The sequence below is a fragment of the Ascaphus truei genome, chromosome 4 (assembly GCF_040206685.1).
Source record: "Ascaphus truei isolate aAscTru1 chromosome 4, aAscTru1.hap1, whole genome shotgun sequence".
NCBI classification, from domain to species: domain Eukaryota; kingdom Metazoa; phylum Chordata; class Amphibia; order Anura; family Ascaphidae; genus Ascaphus; species Ascaphus truei.
Window position 1 is genome coordinate 228,777,162 of NC_134486.1, and position 12,540 is coordinate 228,789,701.

Consider the following 12,540-nt stretch of genomic DNA (forward strand, 5'->3'; position numbering starts at 1 on the left):
ATATATATATATATATACTGTATATATATATATATATATATATATATATATATATATATATATATATATATATATATATATATTATATACACAGTGTATATATGTATACTGTATATATATATATATATATATATATATATATATATATATATATATATATATATATATATATACTGTATATATGTATATATGTATATATATATATATATATATATACTGTATATATATATATATATATATATATATATATATATTATATACACAGTGTATATATGTATACTGTATATATATATATATATATATATATATATATATATATATATATATATATATATATATATATATATATATATATATATATATATATATATATATATATATATATATACAGTGTATATATATACAAAGTATATACTGTACAGTATATATTTATTTCTCTTCATGTATTTATTTATTTAGATTTATTTATTAATTGTGGGGCTGCTGTGCGTGAATTTTTTTTATTGGGTGTGAGGGGGGTGTTTGGCCCTTGGTGTGAGTTTACGACTTGCAGCAGCAGCACAATTAATAAATAAATCTAAATAAATAAATAAATAAATAAATGACAATAAATACATTTGAAATACATTTTAATTGATAGTGTAGATGTGCAGGGGGTCTCCGGAGCTGAAGCGCACAGGTTTCAGGTCTGGGGCCCCCGTGCCCCCCGAGATACAGGCCCCTTTAGGGGGTGCCGGTATCCCTCTTCTCTGCTTGGTTTACAGGCCGCGATCACGTGATCGGGGCCTTTAACGCAGAGCACTCAGCACTCAGAAACACAGGCCAGGCAGATTTAACACACACACACAATAGGGGGAGTTTTTTTTACATAGCTTGCAGGGAAGCTTAACGCACACACACAATAGGGGGATAGGGGGAGGGGGTTTTACATAGATTAGAGAGAAGGCAGGGCGTTTTAAAAGCGAGAATAGGGGGAGGGGGTTTTACATAGATTAGAGAGAAGGCAGGGAGTTTTAACACAGACGTGAAAAATATGTATTGAATGTATTAATTGTTTATTATGCCTTAACCCCTTCATTGCCTTAGCTGCTATCCGCTATGGTAATGACGCAGCACTTTCCGTATTTTTAATAATATTGATCAGGAGCAGGGGGGGGGGGGTGTTCCCTGAGCATTAATTTCTGGCTCAGGGAACCCCCTGCTCACTTTACAATATTATTAAAATAATGCTTCTTTACCATAGCGCATAGACGCTAAGGTAAAGAACGAGTGTTTATTTATACTGTATATTGTATGTGTTTTATTGATACTGTACATATGCAGAGGGTTTCCAGAGCAGAAGCGCACAGGTTTCAGGTCTGGGGACCCCGTGCCCCCCGAGATACAGGCCCCTTTAGGGGGTGCCGGTATCCCTCTGCTCTGCTTGGTTTACAGGCCGCGGTCACGTGATCGGGACCTTTAAACGCAGAGGGATACCGGCACCCCCTAAAGGGGCCTGTATCTCGGGGGGCACGGGGGTCCCAGACCTAAAACCAACGCGGTTCAGCTCCGGAGACCCCCTGCACATCTACACTATCAATAAAAATGTATTTCAAATGTATTTATTGTCATTTATTTATTTATTTTGTGGTGGCTGCTGTGTGTATTTTATTGTTGTGGGTTGCGGGAGGGTGGGTGAATGGGGTATTCGCCCCAACGTTGGTTGGGGAGGGCTTGCGGGGGGGGGGTGGGGTAGCGGGAGGGCTTAACCCCTTCATGACCGTAGCGGTATTAACTGCTACGGTCGTGAAGGGGTTAAGTGCACCCGCAACCCCCCCCCCCTCCCGCAAGTACTAAACTCACACCAAGGGCCAAATACCCCCCTCACCCATCCCCACTACACACAATAAAGCGGGCACGGTGGGTTAACCCCTTCATTGCCTTAGCGGCTATCCGCTATGGTAATGACGCAGCACTTTCCGTATTTTTAATAATATTGATCAGGAGCAGGGGGGGGGGGTTCCCTGAGCATTAATTTCTGGCTCAGGGAACCCCCTGCTCTCTTTACAATATTATTAAAATAATGCTTCTTTACCATAGCGCATAGACGCTAAGGTAAAGAACGAGTGTTTATTTATACTGTATATTGTATGTGTTTTATTGATACTGTACATGTGCAGAGGGTCTCCAGAGCAGAAGCGCACAGGTTTCAGGTCTGGGGACCCCGTGCCCCCCGAGATACAGGCCCCTTTAGGGGGTGCCGGTATCCCTCTGCTCTGCTTGGTTTACAGGCCGCGGTCACGTGATCGGGACCTTTAAACGCAGAGGGATACCGGCACCCCCTAAAGGGGCCTGTATCTCGGGGGGCACGGGGTCCCCAGACCTAAAACCAACGCGGTTCAGCTCCGGAGACCCCCTGCACATCTACACTATCAATCAAAATATATTTCAAATGTATTTATTGTCATTTATTTATTTATTTTTTGGCGGCTGCTGTGTGTATTTTATTGTTGTGGGTTGCGGGAGGGTGGGTGAATGGGGTATTCGCCCCAACGATGGTTGGGGAGGACTTGCGGGGGGGGTGGGGTAGCGGGAGGGCTTAACCCCTTCATGACCGTAGCGGTATTAACTGCTACGGTCGTGAAGGGGTTAAGTGCACCCGCAACCCCCCCCCCCCTCCCGCAAGTCCTAAACTCACACCAAGGGCCAAATACCCCCCTCACCCATCCCCACTACACACAATAAAGCGGGCACGGTGGGTTAACCCCTTCATTGCCTTAGCGGCTATCCGCTATGGTAATGACGCAGCACTTTCCGTATTTTTAATAATATTGATCAGGAGCAGGGGGGGGGGGAGTTCCCTTAGCATTAATTTCTGGCTCAGGGAACCCCCTGCTCACTTTACAATATTATTAAATCTCTCTCTGCTGCAAACACATCTCGCCCCCAGTATGTGCAGTAATTTACTGAACATGTACTGTAGAATAAATGCATAGTTTTATTTATTCGGGTTTATTACACAGTATACTGTATGGCCGGAAAACATCAGCATACAGTACAATATAATCCATCGAAATCCCCCCATTAGCCGTTTTCTTTTCTGAGGAAAAACAAAATGAAAAGTTTTAATGTACAATAATGGTCAGCCCCCTAAAGAAGTACCCAGCCAGCCTCACCAAAATAATACGGCAAAAATACAGTACTCACCATACTGTACAGTATTACTAAATTTCCCATTCAGCTTGCGCCGGCGCCGGCCCACTTCCAGTCCAGCTTTCATCATCACCCACGTCGATAGTTTGCAGAGGGACTAGCCCACCTGTAGTCAGCGGGAAATCGCTTAGGTACATGCAAGCTTCATCAAAACTGGCTGCGAAATCCATCTCAGAGTTGTCACCGACGGCGGGGGCATCATGATAAGCTGGTGCTGCTGCTGGTTCTGGTTCTGGTTCTGGCGCATTGCTTGGCAGGGACTGTCGCTTCTTATTTCGTTTTAACACGACCCTTCGCCTTTTGCCGCCTCCATTATCATAGATACGGGAAAAACCCTGTGACACACACCAATACCCTCCAACAAATTGGGGCTCAATACGGTGAAAACAGGGGTCACTACATAACCTTTTCCTTATTGCATGCTTCCACAAATGAGGAGTTGGCGAAAATCTGTAAAAGTCATAGTTTTCGATAAAATACTGATAAATTTGAACAACTGTTGCCATCTTATCCTCTGTTGCATTAATAGCGGCCCATATCAAATAAGCATAACTTCTGTCAGGTTTTTGGAAAGCGGGCTCCACTTGAACACTCATGTCTCTGTAGAATAGTGTAAGCGAAAATGATCTTTGTCTTTATTTAATACAGTACTGTATGTAAAGCCTAAATTGATACATTTTTTGCAACTCTTGCTTCAGTCTCAAGGACAAGTTACAATACTGTAGCATACTGTACTGGGATAAAGTAACTTTTTTTGTAAACGAAACAACTTGCAAAGCCCACACATTACTTAAGTCATGAGTTTATGCCATCTGGTGGACAAACGAAACATTGCAGCCTAGTAAATACTTCTCGTTATCATTTAACAGATCAGCCGCCCGTCAGCCAGGCATGAACCGTGGCTGGGAAGGCAAACGCAACGCAGCATGCAAGAGGTGAGCAGCGGCGGATTCCAGGTATCTGCCAGGTACAAACCGGGCATTTGCTCGAATAAAGTGTGTCGGTGCAGTATGTGAAATGTGCTAATTGTATTTGTGGCACTAGGAGTGAGCTAGAAATCTAATTTTGGATCCCAGGTAGCTGAAGAAATATGACACACCTACATATTTGTTTTATATTGTTCATACAGGTAGAAACTACATATAAAAAACAAAGTGTGTTTCAGTGCTGGCGTGTGCCTGTGATCCCTGATCAAAGCACATTTAATTAAGGGGCTAACGCGCTTGGAAAGATAAAGCACTCTAATTTTTTGAGTGCAGCTAAGTAAAAAAAAACATTAACATACATATAAGGTTTATAATTGTGGCATAAGTATAACGTATATATATATATATATATATATATATATATATATATATATATAAATAAACTGTATTTGAGTTATGTTTTAAACTGTACAGGCAGGAAGCGTTTCCTTCCAGCCCGGCAAGGAATGTATTAACATGTAAATACAGACGAGACCACGAGTATTCTAAAGCTTGCCTTAAACTAGCCCGGTTATATTCTGGGTATGTGCTGGGTGTAACCTGGCTAGTTTAAGGCAAGTTTAAGGTATTTCTGCATTGACTAATGACCCATAGGATTAACACAGCAGGGGAATGCTGTTTCTAGTCTAAGGCATGTATCCAGCATGTACCTGGGTGTACCTGTGTCTTTTTGGCGATTGCCACTGGTTTGTGTTAGAATAACCGTGGGCACTACAGTATGTTAAGGGTACATGAGCTGAGGGCTTTTCATCTTTGGGCTTCAAAGGACACTCTGCTAAGTTGGTGCCCCTGTATCTATGAGAAATCCGAAGTTGAAAAGCCTCAGAGCGGCTAGGTGTTAAAGTGGCAAGGATATCCCTGAGCATCAGATCCTGGTACGCAGGAGGGGCCATTCACACTTTGTAGCCAAACCCCAGACTTACTGTTGCCAGGTAAGTGGTTGGACCCAGTATGCTAAGCAGCTTAGGTGTCAAGTTGGCACATGCTTTGTGCAAAGCAGGAAGCCACGTCTGCCCATGCTATGAACTACTGGCAAGTCTGGAATAGGGGAAAAAAGTGTTCCCATGGAAGGGATTGGGTGAGTATATTAGGTATAGGACCCTTAGCCCTCTAAAGATGCCTGCAGCCCAGTCCCAGAGAGATTCACCTAAGATCAACCAAGAGATGTCCAAGTAACAGCAGCGGTGGTTCCGAAGTGTGAGGGGTTAATTTCACCATAACAAAGGATCATCCTCCTCTTCCAGAATTCGTTTGTGCTAAGGATTCCCAAACTAATCCTGTAAGGACTCTACAAAATCTTTCCCTTCTGCAAAGATATAGGGGTGGCAATATGCGCCCCTAGATCCTGGATCTCCTCTTACCTCTTACCTCTCCCATCGTACTTTCAGTGTCTCTTTTGCTAACACCTCCTCCATCGATCTCTCTGTGGGGGTACCCAAGGGCTCTGTCCTTGGACCCCTTCTCTTTTCTCTTTACACACTCTCTCTAGGTGACCTAATCACATCTTTTGGGTTTAAATATCACCTCTATGCTGACGACACACAAATTTACCTTTCAACCCCTGACCTTACACCTGCTATACAGACGAAACTTTCTGAATGTCTCTCTGGAATATCATCCTGGATAGCCATCTGCCGACTGAAACTTAACATGGCAAAAACAGAGCTCCTTATACTTCCTCCCAAACCTGGCCCTACCACCTCCTTCCACATTACTGTTGGAAATACTATCATACACCCAGTAGCCCAAGCACACTGCCTAGGGGTCACACTCTATTCCTCTCTCACATTCTCCTCTCACATTCAAAACGTTTCTAAAACTTGTCGCTTTTTCCTATGCAATATCACAAAGATACGCCCTTTCCTCTGTTACTCAATTGCTAAAACTCTGACTCAGGCCCTCATTCTCTCCCGTCTCGATTACTGCAATCTCCTGCTGTCCGGCCTTCCTGCCTCTCACTTGTCTCCCCTACAATCTATCCTAAACGCTGCTGCCAGAATCACTCTACTCTTTCCTAAATCTGTCTCCGCATCTCACCCTCCTGAAATCCCTCTCCTGGCTTCCTATCAAATCCCGTATCTCACACTCAATTCTCCTCCTCACTTTTAAAGCTTTACATTCTTCTGCCCCTCCTTACATCCCAGCCCTAATTTCTCGCTATGCTGCATCCCGACTCTTGCGTTCTTCTCAAGGATGTCTTCTTTCTACCCCCTTTGTATCTAAAGCCCTCTCCCACCTTAAACATTTCTCACTGACTGCCCCGCACCTCTGGAATGCCCTTCCCCTCAATACCCGACTAGCACCCTCTCTATCCACCTTTAAGACCCACCTTAAGACACATTTACTTAAAGAAGCATATGAATAGCACTGTGGATAATCCTGGACACATGATACATAAAGCTTGGCATCCTGCAGACGCGCTTACTAGAATTCCCTCTTACTCTCTCTATACTGCACCGACACACTTTATTCGAGCAAATACCCGGTATGTACCTGGCAGATACCTGGAATGCGCCACTCCTCACCTCTGACAAGCCCCGTTGCGTTTGCCTTCCCAGCCTGGGTTCATGCCTGGCTGATGGGCGGCTGATCTGTTAAATGATAATGATTAGGATTTAATAGGCTGCAATGCTTCGCGTGTCTACCAGATGGCATAAATTCATGAATTGTAATGCAGTATATATATATATACTGTGCAGTATTGCAGCCAGCTGGAATAAAATGCTTCAATCCCTGCCTGGAAAATAACTCAATGCACTCGGGCAGAAAACAGTCACAAACTTCAATACACCCGGGTATACCCGAATTCGTGGGACTAGCCGAGCTCGAATAAAGTGTGTCGCCAGTGTATGTTCCCCTACATACCATTTAGATTGTAAGCTCCTCGGAGCAGGGACTTCTCTTCCTTAATGTTACTTTTATATCTGAAGCACTTTTTCCCATGACCTGTTATTTATATTACCCTATTTCCTCGATTCTAAGATGCCATCGATTCTAAGACGCACCCTTGATTTAATAAAAAAAATTTGGGGGAAAAACCCCCACTATATTAAATGTGCAGAATTTTTTTCGGGGGGGGGGGAGAGAGAGAGAGAGAGAGAGAGGAGGGGGGAGTGCGAGAGGGGGAGAGCGAGAGGGGGGGAGAGAGAGAGGGGGGAGAGAGAGAGGGAGAGGGGGAGAGAGAGAGGGAAAGGGGGAGAGGGAGAGGGGGGAGAGTGGGGAGAAGGAGAGAGGGGAGAGAGAGAGGGAGAGGGGGGAGAGGGAGAGGGAGAGGGGGAGAGGGAAAGGAGGGGAGAGGTAGAGGGGGAAGAGGGAGAGGGGGAAGAGGGAGAGGGGGGAGAGAGGGAGAGGGAGAGGGGGAGAGAGAGAGAGAGGGAAGGGGGGAGAGAGGGAAGGGGGGGAGAGAGGGAAGGGAGAGAAAGAGAGAGAGAAAGAGAGAGGGGGAGAGAGGGGGAGAGAGAGGAGGAGGAGAGAGAGAGGGGGGAGAGAGAGAAAATGGAAGGGGGAGAATGGAGGGAAGGGGGAGGGAGGGGGGAGAATGGAGGGAAGGGGGGGAATGTAGGGAAGGGGGAGAGAGATAGGGGGTGAGGGATAGGGGGAAGGGGGAGAGGGATAGGGGGAGAGGGATAGGGGGAAGGGCAGAAGAGGGGGAAGTGGGGGATGGGGGGAAGTGGGAGAGAGATAGGGGGGAGAGGGATAGGGGGGAAGGGGGGAGAGAGATAGGGGGAAGGGGGAGAGAGAAAGGAGGGAAGGTGTCACGGGAGACTGCTGTGGCGGGTAGGATCTCGGTGGCCGGAACAGCATGAGCGTAGTAGGGGTCACAAGCAGGGGTCCGAGGCAGGGGGCAGGTAGCGAAGTCAGGTAACAAGCAGGGGTCCGAGGCAGGCGGCAGGTAGCGAAGTCAGGTAACACGCAGGGGTCCGAGGCAGGCGGCAGGTAGCGAAGTCAGGTAACAAGCAGAGGTCGGCAACGAGGAGACTGGAACAGGACAGGGGAGCAAGGACAGGTCTGGGGGCTGGGACTGAGAACAGGAACAAACAGGGACAAGCCAGATTACCAGCAAGGGCTTTTACTGTGAACAGACTCAAATACATGTACAGGTACAGGAACAGATCAGGAATCAGAGGCATGAGCAATACTGAAGGAGTCTGACATCAAGCAAAGGCAAAACCAACAGACAGGAAGCAAGCTATAAGGACAGAGACAGGAGCAACAAGAAGACAGACAGAAAGAGGAACCCAGAGCCAACAGAAGGCAGCAGCACACCCAGTGGACAAGGAAGCTATGGCTAGGCAGGAGGTCTAGGCGACCCTGACATTACTCCCCCCTCTCGAGAGCGTTCTCCGGACGATCCTCCAGGCTCTTCCCGGAGGCCTTGATGAAAAGTGGACTCAAGGTGACCCACCTCTGGTGGTTTGTCAACGGGCAGAGGGTACTCCACAGGTACATTGGGTGCTGCAAGGAACCTCCGAATGGGCGCGTTCAACCCAAATGCAGGGGCAAAGACATCAGAAACATGGGCATCAAAGACGGGTGTAGCCTTTGTACATGAGTCAGTGGGGACACAGAGTTCACTCTTCGTGGTCTCTTTTTGTGACCAATATATCTCTTTTAGTTTTGGAATCTGGAACTTCCCAATGGATACGTTCAACTCCATTGCAGAGGCATGGACATCAGGAATGTGGGCATCAAGGACGGGTGCAGACTTTTCACATGGGTAAGTGGGAACATAGAATTCACGCTCCATGATCTCCTTTTGTGACTGCCGTTTCGTGGTATCACCTAAAATCTCATTAAGACCAGCTATTTGATTTTTCAGCTCTTGAAGCTGTCCTTCTGCACTTCTTTTCACACTCAATGCAGTTGTCAGTTCGGCTTCATTGGAGTTGAGTCGCGACTCCATATCTCCCAGCTGATTCAGAGTAAAGCTTAAATTGTCCAGCTCCAGCTGCAGCCGGACCTTATCACGGGCTGTGTGTTCCAATAATTTGCAGGCATCGACCATTTTGACCTCATAGCGCTGTGTCAGGCCAGCCACTTGACAGACGGACACCTTCTCTCTCTCCTCCTTTTTGGCAAGCTGTGTCTTGAGCTCAGCGATCTGCGCCTGCAGCACTGTGAGTTGCTGAGATGTGTGTTCAGCTGCTAGATTTAGCTCTTCCTCCAGCGAGGCTCTGGTTATGCTCAGTGTGGCCTTCAGCTCCTCATGCTGTTCTTTGCGGACACACTGGGTACTCAAATAATCTTGCAGCATCTTTATTTTGTAGGCAGTCTGGAAACTTTCTTCCTGCAGAACTCGCTGCTTTTCTTCAGTATTCATCCATTTCTCCTTGGTGTCCTGCAGATGTGTACGCAGTTCTCGCAGCTGACTCTTCAGCATATCTTCTGCTTGTGTGCGCCGTTCCAAGGAGACACGTTCTTCTTGCAGCACTCTCTCTGCATTCTGCAGTGCTGTCTGCACATCTAACTTTTCCTGGGCCAACTGTTTCTTCTCCTCTCCTAATTTATGGAGTTTCTTATCTCCTTCACTGACTTGGACATAGAGATTTTTGCACTCTTGGGTTACAGTTTCAAAACTGATATTTAACCCTTCGAAGATTTCTCTCAATGAACATACTGCACCGACACACTTTATTCGAGCAAATACCCGGTATGTACCTGGCAGATACCTGGAATGCGCCGCTCCTCACCTCTGACAAGCCCCGTTGCATTTGCCTTCCCAGCCTGGGTTCATGCCTGGCTGATGGGCGGCTGATCTGTTAAATGATAATGATTAGGATTTAATAGGCTGCAATGCTTCGCGTGTCTACCAGATGGCATAAATTCATGAATTGTAATGCAGTATATATATATGTACTGTGCAGTATTGCAGCCAACGGGAATAAAATGCTTCAATCCCTGCCGGAAAATAACTCAATGCACTCGGGCAGAAAACAGTCACAAACTTCAATACACCCGGGTATACCCGAATTCGTGGGACTAGCCGAGCTCGAATAAAGTGTGTCGCCAGTGTAGTTCTGTGTTGAAGTAGCAACTCTTCTCCTTAGAGGCTTCCAGCTCTGTAGTAAGCCTGTGAACATCTTTCTGAGATGCTTCCAGTGCTGCGTCAACTTGAGCCATGAAAGTCTGGTACTGGGCAGAATCAGCGTAGGCCTTCTCCAGCTTACTTGACAAGATCAACCTGTCATTCTCCAACTGATATTTTTCTTTTTCCCCTCTGCTTTTTCCAGCGCTAATTGCATCCTTGACTTTTCTTCTATCAATAGTCTGTTCTCCTCTTCTGATTCATGGAGTCTTTTATCTCCTTCACTGGCTTGGACAGAGAAGTTCTTACTCATTTGGTTTATAGTTTCAAACCTACTATTTAACTCTTCGGAGGCGTCCCTCATTGAGCGTATCTCTGTTTTCAAGTAGCATCTCTCCTCCCGATCGACTTCCATCTCTTTTTTGAAGTAACAAATGTCCTCCTGGGAGACTTTAAGCTCTGTATTTAGCCTGTCAATTTCCTTCGTAATACTTTCCAGGAATTCGTTACTTTTAGAAGCGAGGCGCCGATTTTCAGCAGCATCAGCATATGCCTTCTCCAGCTCACCTGACATGACATCCAGGTCACTCTCCAACTGGTGCTTTTCTTTTTCCTGGAGAACACACTTAGCAATTGCTGAGGATAGACAGCTCTGTAGTGCAGAATTAGTTTCTTGCTCCTTATCTAAACGTCCATAAAGACAATCAATCGCTTTCTGTGCAGCTTGAAGCGTCTGAGAAGGGGCATCTTTCTTCTCTTCCACTATTCTTGGGATACGTCTGTGAGTTGCCTTAAGCTGCAGCATATCTCTTTCATCAAATGCAGACTCTGAGGTTAATTTTTCATTCTTAATTCCTTCTGCAACTTCCACAGTAATGCCTCCCTTCTTTTTCTTCTTCCTTGCTTTGAGAAGTTCTGAAGAATCAGTGGTACTGTGTTCACATTTACTGCTCAAGACTGTTTGCGTGGGAGCCATCATTTCAGACATGGGGAAACCACACTTCCCAAGAAACCAGTAAAGAGGAAATGTGTCTTTAAAACAGAAGCATTAGAATGAACAACAGGAATATTAGACACAGAGAGACACAAGATAGGAGAGCTGACCTTTTGAGACTTTAGCATCAGTCACAGAGATTTATAAATGCAAGGAAAAAACATAGACAGAGAAACCTGTAGTTATATCTGAATCTTTAGGCATCAGGCGTAGGGATATTATATAGACAACGAGAACCTGCAGTTACATCTGAATCTTTAGGCATCAGGCGTAGGGATATCATATAGACAAAGAAAACCTGCAGTTGAATCTGAAACTTTAGATATCAGGCATAGAAATATTATAGACAGCAGGAAACTAATACAGAGAAAACTTGTACACTGGCGACACACTTTATTCGAGCTCGGCTAGTCCCACGAATTCGGGTATACCCGGGTGTATTGAGGTTTGTGACTGTTTTCTGCCCGAGTGCATTGAGGTATTTTCCAGCAAGGGATTGAAGCATTTTATTCCCGCTGGCTGCAATACTGCACAGTATATATATATACTGCATTACAATTCATGAATTTATGCCATCTGGTAGACACGCGAAGCATTGCAGCCTATTAAATCCTAATCATTATCATTTAACAGATCAGCCGCCCGTCAGCCAGGCATGAACCCAGGCTGGGAAGGCAAACGCAACGGGGCTTGTCAGAGGTGAGGAGCGGCGCATTCCAGGTATCTGCCAGGTACATACCGGGTATTTGCTCGAATAAAGTGTGTCGGTGCAGTAGTTAGATCTGAAACTTTTGACATTGGACATAGGAATATCAGACAGAGAACCCTGCAGTCAAATCTGAAACCTCTGATATAAGGCGTAGGGATATCATATGTTGCAGAGAAACAAACTTTACGGGAACTTGCAGGTAAACCTGAAACCTTAGAACCAATCATATGAAAAACTACAGATTGCAAGAAAAAAATCACAGTATGCAGTAACAAAATAATAGAAGCACTCTTGTCTTTTGAAATGGGAACCCTGTGAACAGCATTGGTCCAACCAGTGAATAAACAAAACCTTGCAGTTAAATCTGAAACCTTAGAACCAATCATATGAAAAACTATAGATGCAAGAAAATCAAAGCATGCAGCAACAAAATAATGGGAGCACTTTTGTCTTTTGAAATGGAGACCCTGTGAACAGCAGTGGTCCAACCAGGGAAAGCAGTAAATCAAGGTAACCGTCTTAAATAGAAATGTGAGTCTAAAAATCTGCAGTCGCCCACCCACAATGCAGAGACAATTCTTGTCCAGGTAATGAAAGTCTGTAAATGGCAAAAACAGGTACTGCAGGGAGGGGT